The following is a 15,296-nucleotide window of genomic DNA, read 5'->3' on the forward strand; positions in this document are numbered from 1 at the left end:
TAACTTCAATTAAAATACTCAGTCTGCAACCCGGATTTGGTAAGATTCTGGTTGAATGAAACAGACAGAGTCCCAGTTTACAAGAGGCAGAATGTTTATTCACGAGCACATTCTGAAGTCCATTGTACAGAAACATCATTTTTATAGTTCACTCCTTATTTACGCACACACATACACACAAACATTAAGGCCCCAGATCTCTTAACACTGTAGATCATTACCCAGCTGACAGTTTCATTCCTCTGAGATTAGGGAAACCTTGAGGGGTACTCCCTCTCATAAACGCTCAGAGTTCAAGCTAGGTCAGGTCAACCACAGTTTAACAGTTGTTGGTGTTTACTTAAACACACAGACACACATTCTTCTCTTTCCCAGTCCAACCTCATTAGATTTATGCTTAACCCTTTAGTTACTCATTCTACATGCTATGTAGACCATATCCCTAATAGTTAAGTTTCAGGGAATAATTATTTAATCATTACATTCAAACATATAAATCCCTCCAGCATCTTCACAAGGTTCTTTGCTGTTGTTCTGGGATTGATTTGCACTTTTTGCACCAAAGTACGTTCATCTCTAGGAGACAGAATGCGTCTCCTTCCTGAGCGGTATGACGGCTGTGTGGTCCCATGGTGTTCATACTTGCGTACTATTGTTTGGAAAGATGAACGTGGTACCTTCAGGCATTTGGAAATTGCTCCCAAGGATGAACCAGACTTGTGGAGGTCTACAATTTTTTTTCTGAGGTCAACTGAGTTTGAAGGTAGGCCTTGAAATACATCCACAGGTACACCTCCAATTGACTTAAATGATGTCAATTAGCCTATCAGAAGCTTCTAAAGCCATGAATCATTTTCTGGAATTTTCCAAGCTGTTTAAAGGCACAGTCAACTTAGTGTATTTAAACTTATGACCCACTGCAATTGTGATACAGTGAATAAGTGAAATAATCTGTCTGTAAACAATTGTTGGAAAAATGAATTGTGTCATGCACAAAGTAGATGTCCTAACCGACTTGCCAAAACTATAGTTTGTTAAAAAGAAATTTGTGGAGTGGTTGAAAAACGAGTTTTAATGACTCCAACCCAAGTGTATGTAAACTTCCGACTTCAACTGTTGATAGGCACGCTTAATTTTGTCTGGATTAGCGTCTCAGATAAAGCAAAATATTTTTGGCTCATATGATTTAAAAAATGAATAATCAGGAGTAGGCAGCGCAATAAGTAAGTGAGTAAACTGAGATATGAATAAGGAGTTAATCAGTGCAATATTTTGATAAATAGACAGGTATTTACCTCTCCATGGTTGCAGGATCTTGTCTATTTTTACAAGTTTTCTATTGAAATTCATTGCGGAGAGCTTATTTATATATTTTGTGAGTATGTCTACTTCAACATCAGCCCATTTTATAGGTAAACTGCAGGGTAATGTAAAAGTTGTATTTTTTAAAGATCCAATACGTAATATTGTACACTTTAGTCCAGAGAGTACAGAAAATGTATCTAGATCTTCAATGAGACATTGCAGGGATCTAGCTTGCGGACTTAATATAAAACTTGAGTCATCGGCATACATGGACACCTTTGTTTCTAAGCCTTGGATTTCTAATCCTCTAATGTTGTTATTGGATCTGATTTTAATAGCTAGTATTTCGATGGCCATGACAAATAGATATGGTGACAGCGGACAACCTTGTTTAACTCCTCTTGTTTATGTTAATCAACGGTCAATTACCGTGAGACCAGCAGTTACTTGCTTGAAAATCACAGGCTGACAGAATGTAATGACCGCCACAGCCCTAGTCGGAGGTGTAGCTACGTTGGAGCTGTCAAATCAACAAGCAGCTTCCGGCGTTATAACTATCTCGGACATTGCAATTGGATGCGTCTTGTTACAGTGTTGAATGCTGGAATGTGTGTTGTAATACTTGTGACTCTGGATGACAACATAATGATGTTTGTTTCTTTAGGGCTGTTTTCCTAAAGAAGTTAAATTGCGTATTGTGTTTTGTTTCCCTACCACGATACTAACGAGTATTGTGATACTGCTATCGTCCAGTGACTCGGTTATTCACCCTCTATCCCTTCCTCTCTCCTTCCCTAACTCCAACACGCCAACCTCCCAACTTCACTTTCTATATCTCCCACTCCCTCCCGCTCTCTCTGACTTCCTCTCTCTGCCGCCATCTTTCATTCACTCCATCTTCCCCCTCATTGCCGCCCTCTTACTCTCCTCCCCTTCTATCTCTCGGCTTGTGTTTGTGGTCTGTGTCATGTCTCTTGTTCGTGGATATTATTAGAGTGATAAGCATCCCATTTCAGCATGCCTGACTGCATGTGTGTGTGACGGTCTGTCGTTTAGAGCGATAAGCATCACATTTCATCTGACTGCACCGCCCATCACAACATGAATAAATAACAGCACCACATTCACACGCAATTACAGCATCTGTTCCAATGCGTACTCACACAGTCTACAGGGGGCCCAGTGTGTGTGTTAGATTGAGGTAGAGGGGTTTCCTGTTTGTGTTTGTGTTTGCAGTACGGTTAGAGGGTTGTGTTGAGTAGTGTGTGTAGTCTGTTGTCTGTAGGGGTGTCTGCCCTTTTGCCCTCAGGAGAGGTTTATTTTGGGGTGATGGTTCCTTCCTACAGGACACACTGTCACAGCTCATCATTGTCCCTGTGTTTGTGCTTGGGATGGGGTAGGGGTTCTGCTGTGTACATGTGTGTGTGATTTAATGTGTGTGTATGCGCAAGTATTTATGTGCGTGTGTGTGTGTCTCCCCACACCTCGGGGAGAGCTACAAAGTCACAGACTGAAAGGGAGTCCGATGACGTTAGTCCGATGTTCGTCTGACGTTAACTGTTTTGGCCCAGTGTGTGTGTGTGTGTGTGTGTGTGTGTGTGTGTGTGTGTGTGTGTGTGTGTGTGTGTGTGTGTGTGTGTGTGTGTGTGTGTGTGTGTGTGTGTGTGTGTGTGTGTGTGTGTGTGTGTGTGTGTGTATTGACCCCTAAAGGAACGGCCTCCGACTGCAAGGCACTACAGAGGGTAATGCGGACGGCCCAGTACATCACTGGGGCCAATCTTCCTGCCATCCAGGACCTCTATACCAGGCAGTGTCAGAGGAAGGCCCAAAAAATTGCCAAAGACTCCAGCCACCCAAGTCATAGACTGTTCTCTCTGCTACCACATGGCAAGTGGTACTGGAGCACCAAGTCTAGATACAAAAGGCTTCTTAACAGCTTCTACCCCCAAGACATAAGACTCCTGAACCATCAAATGGCTACCTGGACTATTTGCATTGTCCCTCCGCCACCCCCATTTTTACGTTGCTGCTACTCTGTTTATTATCCATGCATAGTCACATTATCTCTACCTACATGTACATATTACCTCAATTACCTCAACTAACCGGTGCCCCCGCACATTGACTCTGTACCAGTAACCCCTGTATTTAGCCCCGCTACTGTTATTTTATTGTTGCTCCTTAATTATTCGTTCTTTTTCTATTTTATTTATTATTTTACTTCAGTTTATTTTTGTAAATACCATAACAGTTTTTTTTTCTTCTTAAAACTGCATTGTTGGTTAAGGGCTTGTAAGTAAGCATTTTCACTGTAAGGTTGTATTGGGTGTATGTGACAAATCAAATATGATTTGGTTTTGATTTCTTCGACCCATGAGGGATTCCCTCTCAAACTGGTGAAACTCACCACTCAGATAAATGTGTGCTGCATGTACTTGTCAGTGGAATGTATTTCCTCAATGCTATTGAAGTTCAATAACCAATTATCAATCACCATCATACTGAATAATTCAATAAACATGTTACACATGACATGGGTGTGCTGCTACCAGCAACAGGTGACAGGAAAGATCCATGTTTCAGTATCCATTAATTTTGTAGTTTTTATTTAATCTTTATTTAACTAGGCAAGTCACATTCTTATTTACAGTGACAGCCTACATTCTTATTTACAATGACAGCCTACCGGGGAACAGTGGCTTAACTGCCTTGTTCAGGGGCAGAACGACAGACATTTACCTTGTCAGCTCGGGGATTTGATCTAGCAACCTTTCAGTTACTGTGCCCAATGCTCTAACCACTAGGCTACCTGCCGGCCCCAAAAAATGTATCTCTCCCTCATCCTCTCTCTCCATGTCTCTCTAATCCCTAATTTGCTTTTCTGTCACATCTCTCTATTTCCCCATGCACACACACATGGCGTTGACAGGGCCTAAACTGTCCATCCTAATTTGATAACGTACAGCCTTCCAAAGGTTGTTCTCACAAACCAAAGGTAGGATTTAAATGAATAGCCCTGTTATTGAATGACATGTGTTACCATGGACACTGACAGCTCAAATTACTATCTGATTTGTGTCTAGGAAATCCCTGAGTCATTCCACTATCAGCTTCATGTTCACACCTTGGTTCAACTCTAACCCTCAACCACTACCCTAACCCTAGTCTTAACCACTACCACTACCCTAACCCTAGTCTTAACCACTACCCTAAACCTCAGCCACTACCCTAGCCTCAACCCTAACCCTAACCCTCAGCCACTACCCTAACCCTCAACCACTACCCTAACCCTCAACCACTACCCTAACCCTCAACCACTACCCTAACCCTCAGCCACTACCCTAACCCTCAGCCACACTCTCTCTCTCTCTCCTCTCTCTATCACTCTGTCATTTCTTTCTTTCTCTCTCTCTCCCCCATCTTCTCTATGTTTCCCCCTTCCCCTTTAACTCTCTCCCCATCTTCTCTCTGTCTCCACCTGCCCCTTCCCCTTTAACTCTCTCCCCATCTTCTCTATGTATTCCCCTTTCCCTTTAACTCTCTCCCACATCTTATCTATGTTTCCCCCTTTCCCTTTAACTCTCTCCCCCATCTTCTCTCTGTCTCCACCTCCCCCTTTCCTCTTTAACTCTCTCCCCCATCTTCTCTCTGTCTCCACCTGCCCCTTCCTCTTTAACTCTCTCCCCCATCTTCTCTCTGTCTCCACCTGCCCCTTCCTCTTTAACTCTCTCCCCCATCTTCTCTCTGTCTCCACCTGCCCCTTCCTCTTTAACTCTCTCCCCCATCTTTTCTCTGTCTCCACCTCCCCCTTTCCTCTTTAACTCTCTCCCCATCTTTTCTCTGTCTCCACCTGCCCCTTCCTCTTTAACTCTCTCCCCATCTTCTCTCTGTCTCCACCTGCCCCCTTCCTCTTTAACTCTCTCCCCATCTTCTCTCTGTCTCCACCTCCCCCCTTCCTCTTTAACTCTCTCCCTCATCTTCTCTCTGTCTCCACCTCCCCCCTTCCTCTTTAACTCTCTCCCCCATCTTCTCTCTGTCTCCACCTGCCCCCTTCCTCTTTAACTCTCTCCCTCATCTTCTCTCTGTCTCCCTGCCTGTATTTCTCTCTCCCCCTCATGCCCTTATGACCGAGGCCAGTGTTCTGCCAGCAGAACTAGATTGCATTAGTACAGATGGTACACACACACACACACACACACACACACACACACACACACACACACACACACACACACACACACACACATACCCCCCCCCCACACACACACACACACACACACACACACACACACACACACACACACACACACACATCAGTGTAGGTTTGCATTAGTGTGGTTGGCTGCATGTATGTGCTCTACTTTCTCCACAGGGAAGGGAAGAGGGCTGCATTAACCAAAGTGTGTGTGTGTGTGTGTGTGTGTGTGTGTGTGTGTGTGTGTGTGTGTGTGTGTGTGTGTGTGTGTGTGTGTATCATTGTCACACAAGCATAAATGACAGTCCTACTCTTTCCCCCTAAATGGTAGAGGTGTGTTTGTATGCTGTGTTAACTTCACAGCAGCGCTACACAGGAGAGGGGAGAAGATGCTACCTCTGTGGAAAGGGAACAATGCGTGTTTTGAACCCGACCAAACATGTCCTGTTAGCTCCTAGAACTAATACATAGGCTTTAGCTCAGTGGGATAAAATGGTCTTGGGACACATCAACACACAAAAGCACACAAACTTACAAACACACATACACAACTACACACACACACACACACACACACACACACACACACACACACACACACACACACACACACACACACACACACACACACACACACACACACACACACACACACACACACACACACAGAGTAGGGCTAATCCCAGGGTCTCATGCCAGTCAGTCGTTCATAACAGATATCAAATCAACAAATTGTAATCGTAAATAAAACATTGTGTAGCCTCAAAACATGGTTAAAAATATCATTTTGATATCATTGATGGTCAGTCCTTCTCCAGCCCCATCCTTCAGCTGTTTACCAAAACAGTAGGGGTACCTTTTTGTTGTTTGAGGCTTTGCCGGGTCTGGTTTCTGACAGAACACTAAATTACACAATACAAAATCAATTCTGGCCAAAATACAAATACATCCCTTTACCTCCTTTTAACCTCCTCCTCTCCATCCACTCCTTCAGTCTATGAGGAGATAATTTAAGGCGGGGATGAGCTCAGCTAAACAAACACACCTGGTAACACAGGCTCATGCTGAAACACACACGGACATACACTCACATGAATGCGCACACACACAGTAATCAAAGGGTCTCATGCCAGTCGTTCATAACGGACTATTTCAAATCAACAAATTGCTGAATAATTCATATTTTATACACACACACAAACAGAATCTATACTTTTGGTAATGTAGCGTGTATATTCACACACATACACAGTTGAAGTCAGAAGTTTACATACACCCCAGCCAATTACATTTAAACTCAGTTTTTCACAATTCCTGACATTTAATCCTTGTAAAAAATCCCTGTTTAAGGTCAGTTAGGATCACCACTTTCTTTTAAGAATGTGAAATGTCAGAATAATAGTAGAGAGCATGATTTATTTCAGCTTTTATTTCTTTCATCACATTCCCAGTGGGTCAGAAGTTTACATACACTCAATTAGTATTTGGTAGCATTGCCTATAAAATGTTAAGCCATTTTGCCACAACTTTGGAAGTATGCTTAGGGTCATTGTCCATTTGGAAGACCCATTTGCGACCAAGCTTTAACATCCTGACTGATGTCTTGAGATGTTGCTTCAATATATCCACATAATTTTCCTGCCTCATGATGCCATCTATTTTCTGAAGTGCACCAGTCCCACCTGCAGCAAAGCAGCCCCACAACATGATGCTGCCACCCCCGTGCTTCACGGTTGGGATGGTGTTCTTCGGCTGGCAAGCCTCCCCCTTTTCCTCCAAACATAACGATGGTCATTATGGCCAAACAGTTCTATTTTTGTTTCATCAGACCAGAGGATATTTCTCCAAAAAGTACAATCTTTGTCCCCATGTGCAGTTGTAAACCGTAATCTGTCTTTTTTATGGTGGTTTTGGAGCAGTGGCTTCTTCTTTGCTGAGCAGCCTTTCAGGTTATGTCGACATAGGACTCGTTTTACTGTGGATATAGATCATTTTGAGCTGCAAAATCTGGACCCCTACAAATCAGCTGGGCTTGACAATCTGGACCCTTTCTTTCTAAAATTATCTGCCGAAATTATTGCAACCCCTATTAATTGCCTGTTCAACCTCTCTTTCGTGTCGTCTGAGATTCCCATAGATTGGAAAGCAGCTGCTGTCATCCCCCTCTTCAAAGGAGGTGACACTCTTGACCCAAATTGCTACAGACCTATATCCATCCTACCCTGCCTTTCTAAGGTCTTCGAAAGCCAAGTCAACAAACAGATTACCGACTATTTCGAATCCCACCGCACCCTCTCCGCTATGCAATCTGGTTTCAGAGCTGGTCATGGGTGCACCTCAGCCACGCTCAAGGTCCTAAACGACATCGTAACCGCCATCGATAAGAAACAATACTGTGCTGCCGTATTCATTGACCTGGCCAAAGCTTTTGACTCTGTTAATCACCACATCCTCATCGGCAGACTCAGTAGCCTTGGTTTCTCAAACGATTGCGTCGCCTGGTTCACCAACTACTTCTCTGACAGAGTTCAGTGTGTCAAATCGGAGGGCCTACTGTCTGGACCTCTGGCAGTCTCTATGGGGGTACCACAGGGTTCAATTCTTGGGCCAACTCTTTTCTCTGTATACATCAATGATGTCGCTCTTGCTGCTGGTGAATCTCTGATCCACCTCTACGCAGACGACACCATTCTGTATACTTCTGGCCCTTCTTTGGACACTGTGTTAACAACCCTCCAGACGAGCTTCAATGCCATTCAACTCTCCTTCCGTGGTCTCCAACTGCTCCTAAACACAAGTAAAACTAAATGCATGCTCTTCAACCGATCGCTGCCTGCACCTGCACGCCCGTCCAGCATAACTTCTCTGGACGGTTCTAACTTAGAATTTGTGGACAACTACAAATACCTAGGTGTCTGGTTAGACTGTAAACTCTCCTTCCAGACTCACATCAATCATCTCCAATCCAAAGTGAAATCTAGAATTGGCTTCCTATTTCGCAACAAAGCATCCTTCACTCATGCTGCCAAACATACCCTCGTAAAACTGACCATCCTACCAATCCTCGACTTCGGCGATGTCATTTACAAAATAGCCTCCAATACCCTACTCAACAAGCTGGATGCAGTCTATCACAGTGCCATCCGTTTTGTCACCAAAGCCCCATATACTACCCACCACTGCGACCTGTACGCTCTCGTTGGCTGGCCTTCGCTTCATAATCGTCGCCAAACACATTGGCTCCAGGTCATCTACAAGACCCTGCTAGGTAAAGTCCCCCCTTATCTCCGCTCACTGGTCACCATAGCAGCAACCACCTGTAGCACGCGCTCCAGCAGGTATATCTCTCTGGTCACCCCTAAAGCCAACACTTATCTCCCTCACTAGCATTAAGCACCAGCTGTCAGAGCAGCTCACAGATCACTGCACCTGTACATAGCCCATCTATAATTTAGCCCAATCTACTACCTCTTCCCCTACTGTATTTATTTATTTTGCTCCTTTGCACGATATTATTTATATTTTAACTTTAAACTACAAATCTACCTTTCCAGTGTTTTTCTTGCTATACTTTATTTACTTTGCCACCATGGCATTTTTTTGCCTTTACCTCCCTTATCTCACATCATTTGCTCACATTGTATATAGTCTTATTTTTTTCTACTGTATCATTGATTGTATGTTGTTCTACTCCATGTGTAACTCTGTGTCGTTGTATGTTGTCGAACTGCTTTGCTTTATCTTGGCCAGGTCGCAATTGTAAATGAGAACTTGTTCTCAACTTGCCTACCTGGTTAAATAAAGGTGAAATAAAATAAATAAATAAAAATGTTGTACCTGTTTCCTCCAGCATCTTCACAAGGACCTTTACTGTTGTTCTGGGATTGATTTACACTTTTTGCACCAAAGTACGTTCATCTCTAGGAGACAGAACGCATCTCCTTCCTGAGCGGTATTATGGCTGTGTGGTCCCATGGTGTTTATACTTACTTACTATTGTTTGTAAAGATGAGCGTGGTACCTTCAGGCATTTGGAAATTGCTCCCAAGGATGAACCAGACTTGTGGAGGTCTACAATTTTTTTCTGAGGTCTTGGCTGATTTCTTTTGATTTTCCCATGATGTCAAGCAAAGAGGCACTGAGTTTGAAGGTAGGCCTTGAAATACATCCACAGGTACACGTCCAATTGACTCAAACTATGTCAATTAGCCTATCAGTAGCTTCTAAAGACCATGATGTCATACAGTGAATTATAAGTGAAATAATCGGTCTGTAAACAATTGTTGGAAAAATTACTTGTGTCGTGTACGAAGTAGATGTCCTAACCGACATGCCAAAACTATAGTTTGTTAACAAGAAATTTGTGGAGTGGTTGAAAAACGAGTTTTAATGACTCCAACATAAGTGTATGTGAACTTCCGACTGTACCTGTGTATGTATGTATGTATGTATGTATGTATGTATGTATGTATGTATGTATGTATGTATGTATATATATATATATATACATATACACACACACACACTACCGTTCAAAAGTTTGGGGTCACTTAGAAATGTCCTTGTTTTTTAAAGAAAAGCACATTTTCTGTCCATTAAAATAACATCAAATTGATCAGAAATACAGTGTAGACATTGTTAATGTTGTAAATGACTATTGTCGCTGGAAACAGCAGATTTGTATGGAATATCTACATAGGCGTACAGAGGCCCATTATCAGCAACCATCACTCCTGTGTTCCAATGGCACGTTGTGTTAGCTAATCCAAGTTTATCATTCTAAAAGGCTAATTGATCATTACAAAACCCTTTTGCAATTATGTTAGCACAGCTGAAAACTGTTGTTATGATTAAAGAAGCAATAAAACTGGCCTTCTTTAGACTAATTGTGTATCTGGAGCATCTGTCACCCTCTGAGCTGTTTCACCTGTCTTTGTGATCATCTCCACCCCCCTCCAGGTGTCGCCCATCTTCCCCATTATCCCCTGTGTATTTATACCCGTGTTCTCTGTTTGTCTGTTGCCAGTTCGTCTTGTTTGTCAAACCTACCTGCGTTTTTGTGTCAGCTCCTGCTTTTCCCCTATCTCTTTTCTGACCCTCCTGGTTTTTGACTCTTGCCTGTCCTGACCCTGTACCCACCTGCTTGACCACTCTGCCTGACCCTGAGCCTGCCTGCCGTCCTGTACCTTTGCTGTAATAAACATTGTGTCATGTCTTTACTATGGATTAAATTATATGACATGCTATTTTATAAAATCATTTCTCTGTAATCAATATTACCTGATTAAACTAATCATGTAAATGTAATTAACTAGAAAATCGGGGCACCACGGAAGAATGTTCATAGAGCTGTTGTCTTCCTAATAAACTCTTAAAGACCTGGAAATATTTTATATCAATAGCAGTCAATAATTAATCGTCACCATATTCAGTCTCATCTGAACATTGTAAAATTCTTGGTTATATTCACGAACCTTGGCTAACAAGTTGAATCAGCAATACAAAATCCGGTTTAATTATTTATTTACTAATTACCTAAACAATCACACAGAATTACATATACACAGGATGGATCATACATTGATTACTAATTATGTCATAAAAGAAAACGTTCCTAGTGGGCGAAACCGATATGATGGCTGGTCACACAAAGAAAGGGGGTTGGGTTTGAATGAAAGTGAGGGAAGACTGAGGAACAAAAGGATTGGGTCTCTATCGGACCTTATGAAGCTATGCTATCGTAAATACAGAATCTTATGCATTCTAAATAACCGCCCATTCGGAAAAGGAAAATGCAAGAAATATATTTACTCTGAGCTGCGCTTTGATAGATTGGTCGAAGATGGAAGGCTGGGTTTCCCAGCAGAGATCTCCTGTGTCCTTTGAATAATATGGTAGAATGGATACGTTGTAGTACCCTGTTGTCTAGTGGTAGAACGGATACGTTGTAGTACCCTGTTGTCTAGTGGTAGAACGGATACGTTGTAGTACCCTGTTGTCTAGTGGTAGAACGGATACGTTGTAGTACCCTGTTGTCTAGTGGTAGAACGGATATGTTGTAACACCCTGTTGTCTAGTGGTAGAACGCATACGTTGTAGTACCCTGTCATTCTGAAGAGATTCTCCGTCCCTTCCGAGGCCACTGTCGTCCACAGCTGCTGCTGATAACTCGACTTCTAGGATGTATCAATTATTTCGTGAAAAAGAGTTCAAAGTTCATACCAAGTTGCCATACTATAAGCTCATGCTATATTCTGGCTGGTGTAGTCGCATTCATCCTTCTAGAGTGGCGATCGTCACCTCCACGTTGAATTTCAGTCTTTTAAACGTATGGACATCTGTCCTCACATCATCGGGAACACAATGTTAATTTCGTTAGGTTGTAGTCGTTCAACCATTTGCAACCAGAGCTCACGCTGAGGTTGGCTTAGTTCTGTAGTCGATATTAGCCCTTTTAAACGTATGGACAGCAGTCCTCATGTCATCGGGAACATAAGGTTGACTTTCGTCAATGGGCTTTTGTAGTGGGGGAGAGAAGGGCGTGTTTCATAGTTCACAACCAATGCCTGTTCACTTGGGCGGGGCCGCTGAGTGAGCATAGTTCACTTATGAAAACAATTCTCTCATTTAGAAGCGAAAATTACATTTAATCTTTTCACAAATAGTTTCATATTTAAACATTTAAATTGCACAACAATTCCATGTGAATCTGATAACTAGAATGTGTAGACTTTCAAAGATAAAGTTTATGCCATCCTATCATCAGTAATGTCTCAGATGACAACTGGTCTGACATCATTCTTTAAGTACCAACGGAGACTTTCAACTGGTTGGATTACATAAAGATTGTTCTTTTCCCAAACCTTTTGATGTTACAAGACTCTCTCTATGTTAACAAAAAGGCTTTCCAAGAGTCCATTCTGTAGAGGGGAGAGAAAAAGGGGGAAAGGTATTTATGGGGGGGGGGGGGGTCATAAACCTCCCCCAACAGGGCAACGTCATGACAATTGTTACTTCGACACGGTCTGCATCTGGGTCTTACCTTGATACCTGATAGCATCAGCATTTGTGGGTTCGATTACAGGCTCAAAATGGCCAGAAACAAAGAACTTTCAGCCTATTCTTGTTCTGAGAAATTAAGGCTGTTCCGTGTGAGAAATTGTCAAGAAACTGAAGGACTTGTGCAATGCTGTGTACTACTTCCTTCACAGAACAGCTCAAACTGGCTCTAACCAGAATAGAAAGAGGAGTGGGGGGACCCGGTGCACAACTGAGCAAGAGGACAAATACATTAGAGTGTCTAGTTTGAGAAACAGATGCCTCACGTCCTCAACTGGCAGCTTCATTAAATAGTACCCACAAAACACCCATCTCAATGTCAACAGTGAAGAGGCAACTCTGGGATGCTGTGCTTCTAGGCAGAGTTCTTCTGTCCAGTGTCTGTGTTATTTTGCCCATCTTAATCTTTTATTTTTATTGGCCAGTCTGAGATATGGCTTTTTCTTCAAATCTGGATCGAATCCCTGAGCTGACAAGGTAAAAATCTGTCGTTCTGCCCCTGAGCAAGGCAGTTTATCCACTGTACCCAAGGCGCTGAAGACGTGGATGTCAATTAAGGCAGCCCCCCCGCACCTCTCTGATTGAGACACATTTCAATTGAAGGCATTCAGTTGTACAACTGACAAGGTATCCCACTTTCGCCATTCCTCGTGTTTCTTGGCCCAAGCAAGTCTCTTATTCTTCATTCTTACTGGTGTGCTTTAGTAGTGGTTTCTGTGCTGCAATTCGACCATGAAGGCCTGATTCACAAAGTCTACTCTGAATAGTTGATGTTGAGATGTGTCTGTTACTTGAACTCTGTGAAGCATTTATTTGGGCTGCAATCTGAGGTGCAGACCTCTGTATCAGAGCTAACTCTGGGTCTTCCTTTCCTGTGGCGGTCCTCATTAGAGCCAGTTTCAACATCGTGCTTGATGGTTTTTGTGAATGCACTTGAAGAAACTTTCCAAGTTCTTGAAATTTTACTGATTGACTGACCTTCATTGACTGACCTGGGTTAACCACTGGGCTAGCATAGAGAGAGACCTGGGTTAACCACTGGGCAAGCATAGAGAGAGACCTGGGTTAACCACTGGGCTAGCATAGAGAGAGACCTGGGTTAACCACTGGGCTAGCATAGAGAAAGATCTGGGTTAACCACTCGGCTAGCATAGAGAGAGACCTGGGATAAACATTGGAAGATGGGTACTCGAGTGTGTAGAGGGCCAGTGTCATCTCTTTGCCTGAAGGCCTTCTTTTACGTACCTGCATTCTGAAGGGCGTACGTGCGTGTGTGTCTGCCCGTGTGTGTGTTCTAGGGAGAGAAATTCAGCTCAGATGTAGAGTGCTACAGGCTTGCCATGATACGCCCTTCCTCAATGAAAATATCCAGGGGATTGTTAAGTGTTGGAGATATGGAATAAACCCCCAGTTTGATGAGCTTGTGGGCAGTTATATTACAGATATTGCTCACACAACTCTACTCCCCTGATCTACCTTTCTCTATATCATACACATACCCAAATCACACGCCAAGACAGAGCGAGCGAGAGCGAGAGCGCGAGAGAGAGAAACAAACACAAGGTCCATCTGCCTTTGGCCTAAGAGCAGGAACCTGGACTTCATCAAATAAATTGGAAATACAGACAATGTCATCCTACAAGAAACATGGTATAGAGGAGATGGACCCACTGGTTGCCCTCTAGGTTACAGAGAGCTGGTAGTAACATCCACCAAACTACCAGGTGTGAAACAGGGTAGAGGCTCAGGGGCTTATGCTAATTTGGTATAAAGCAGACCTAACCCACTCTATTGAAATAATCAAAACAGGAACATGTTTTGGCTAGAAATTTTTGAGGAAATTATCTCAACAGAGAAAAATATCCTCTTGTGCTACCTATATCCCCCCAGTAGAATCCCCATTCTTTAACGATGACAGCTTCTCCATCCTAGAGGGGGAGATAAACCCTTTCCTGGCTCAGGGACATGAACTAGTCTGTGGCGAACGAAATGCCAGAACTGGACAATAACCTGACACTCCTAGCACACAGGGGGACAAACACCTACCTGGAGATGACAGCATTCCCTCCCCCTAGACACAACTATGACAAAACTACCAACAAAAACAGGTCACAACTCCTGCCACTCTGTTGCACGGTGGGTCTGTACATAGTCAATGGTAGGCTTTGAGAGGACAATTACAGTAGGTACACCTACAGCTCATTCCTTGGCAGTAGTACTGTAGAATACTTTATCACTGACCTCAACCCAAAGTCTCTCAGAGCGTTCACAGCAAAATAAGATCACAGCAAAATTAAAGTCTACCTGAACAGAGCGATACTCAATCATGAGGCATCAAAGCCAAAGGAACTAAGTAATATTAAGAAATGCTATAGATGGAAGGAAAGTAGTGTAGAAAACCTACCAAAAAACAATTAGGCACACAACAAATGCAATCCCTTCTAGAAAACTTCCTGAACAAAAGGTTTCACTGTAATAGTGAGGGTGTAAAATGAGAAAATCTAAATAGTACATTTGACCTCTCAGCTTCCCTATGAAATCAAAACATTTCAAGCAGACAGCCTAAGAAAATTTACAACAATGACAAATGGTTTGATGAAGAACGTAAAAACCTAAGACATTGAGAAACCTATCCAACCAAAAACAGAGACCCAGAAAACCTGAGCCTATACCTTCACTATGGTGAATTACATTTACATTACATTTTAGTCATTTAGCAGACGCTCTTATCCAGAGC

Source organism: Salmo trutta, chromosome 13 (genome assembly GCF_901001165.1).
Source record: "Salmo trutta chromosome 13, fSalTru1.1, whole genome shotgun sequence".
NCBI classification, from domain to species: Eukaryota; Metazoa; Chordata; class Actinopteri; order Salmoniformes; family Salmonidae; genus Salmo; species Salmo trutta.